We start from the raw sequence: 2,259 nt of genomic DNA, 5'->3' as shown, positions 1-2,259 counted from the left end.
GATCTCGATCTGAATTCTCACGCTCACAGGGTAGCTTACAGAGTTACACTTTGTCTTGTGGGAAGGGAAAGAAGAAAGCAAAAGCAAAAAGGGATGCCGTGCCGGTGCCTGATCCCACTGGATGGCTCCTCTCTGGCTCCACTTGGCCTTAAGAAGGATTCACCCACTCCGGGCCCACAAACCTGCGGTTTGGGGTGCCTGATCCTAGGTGGACGCCTGATGACGCGGTCTTGGCCCTGATTGGTTCCCTCTTCCCTTTCCGAAGCCACGCTGGCTGCCTTGTCGATGCTCGAGTCGTTGCCGCTTCTCCCTGAATCAGGGACGCTGACAGTCGGTCCCTTAACTAACCGCGGACGTCGAACCAACCTCGACCCGCCGCCCGGCATTGCGACCCGATCAAGCTCATCGCCCTCCACAAATGCGCACACGCACGCACGCTCTCTACAATATGAGATCTGTCCCAGCTTTTTCTTCTTCTTTTGCTGCAATTGATTGTAATCCCGGCCTGCATCTAGATAGATCAGCAAGTTCAGGAACCAATGGCGGCAAACGATGCAAGAAGAACAGGACCTCGATGGATCTCCAAGAAATCAAGGCAAAGACATGAACGAACCGAGGCAAAACGAAAGTAGGCAAGAGCAGAGCAAACTGGAATGGGAAGAAGAAGGTGACAAAAAGCAAGGCGGCAAGAAAACCATCAACGACAGGGAGGAGAAGATATTTTGCTTACCACTCAGCCGGCGACGCCTGGAGGCATGCGGTGTGTGCGCAGCGCAGGTTCCCGGAGGACCGGAGTGGAGGCGCGCGTCGCCATTTGGCTGCCTCCCGGCCGCAGCCTCAAGGGGGGAGAGAGCGAGGCAGGCCTTGGCGTTTTCCGCCGCATTTTATAGCTCGGAGTGGGCTAGTACCACGTCGCGGCACAGCCCGGACGAAGGCGAACGCGCGCCGGCGTGTCGACGCACCATTGGCCAGCTGCTCCTGCCTCCTGACGCCTCTCTAAAAGTCCAACTATGAGGAGTCACCACGGCGCCGTGTGCAGGCACGCGAGGTACTACGCGGGGTTGGGAGTTTGTCGCTGGGGCACGCGGCGGCTCGTGGGGCGCTCCGTGCAATGCCATCGACTAGCTGATTTGTGTGAGCGACGTCCTGCGTCCAGTCTGGTAGCATGCGCTCCATGTGAAATCTCAGAGGCAGAGATGATTTGTGTGAGCCGTTGGCCCAGCCGAAGTTTTGTCCGTACGCAAAACTGCCCTTGCCATATTTGTGACGAATAGAGGCGGAGGCGGAGTTTTTAGCTCGAGCTCAAATGAGCCCGGTGAACAGTAAAATCCAAAAGAATCTGATTTTTTTGTGAAAATATTGACAAAAGTCCGGACGAAGGCAAAACGCACGCCGGCGTGTCGACGCACCATTGGCCAGCTGCTCCTGAGGAGTCACCACGGCGCCGGGTGCAGGCACGCGGGGTACTACGCGGGGTTGGAAGTTTGTCGCTGGGGCACGCGGCGGCTAGTGGGGCGCTCCGTGCAATGCATCGAGTAGCTGCTAGTGGGGCTAGTGGCTGGGGCAGGAAGCGACGTCGTGCGTCGGCTAATTCGTGTTTTGACCCTTTATCGAAGCTTGATCGAGACTTACAATTTCTTACCGTCAACGGGTCATGGCGGTAGGGTATACCGCTAAGGATCCTGGCGGTAGGGTTGCATGTCCTACCGTAAATTTTTTGTATAAGTATGAAACACGGCGCATGCTTGCATCCATCACTGAGTATCTTGGCGGTAGGGTTGTACAGGCTACCGTCAGCCTGTTTGGCGGTAGGGGTGTTTTCTAGCGCCAAGGTCCCTGGCGGTAGGCTGTTACACACTATCGTCATGGACCCTGACGGTAGCAAAAGGGTCAGATCACGAAATTTTTACAAACTAGGATCGGATCTTGATTAACTTTTAGAAAATGGTCAAAACACGAAATTTTGCCTCCTACGTCCAGTCAGGCAGCATGCGTCCATGTGAAATCTCAGAGGCAGAGATGATTTGTGTGAGTCATTGGTCGAGCCGAAGTTTTGTACGTATGCAAAACTGCCCTTGCCATATTTGTGACGACAAGGGTTTCCTCGCGGAAGTGGAGTTTTTAGCTCGAGCTTAAATGAGCCCAGTGAATAGTAAAATTCAAAAGAAATCAGATTTTTTTATGAAAACATTGACAAAAGTTTTACATGCTCACAAAATTTCATCTTGAAAACACATTCATGGAAGTCGTGGCAAACAA

General features: G+C 53.6%; 1 long non-coding RNA gene across 1 annotated transcript; it reads right to left on the bottom strand.

The window, feature by feature from the left end:
• LOC123497894 (uncharacterized) lies at positions 1 to 831 on the bottom strand. Its single transcript, XR_006672512.1, has 2 exons — positions 731 to 831; positions 1 to 511 (listed from the first exon to the last, which is right to left on the bottom strand). It is a non-coding gene; the product is annotated as an uncharacterized lncRNA (long non-coding RNA).
• Positions 832 to 2,259: the final 1,428 nt, after the last annotated feature.

The sequence above is a fragment of the Aegilops tauschii genome, chromosome 3, assembly GCF_002575655.3.
Source record: "Aegilops tauschii subsp. strangulata cultivar AL8/78 chromosome 3, Aet v6.0, whole genome shotgun sequence".
Lineage (NCBI taxonomy): Eukaryota > Viridiplantae > Streptophyta > Magnoliopsida > Poales > Poaceae > Aegilops > Aegilops tauschii.
The sequence above is the reverse complement of the archived record's forward strand: the minus strand, read 5'-3'. Positions and strand labels throughout refer to the sequence as shown.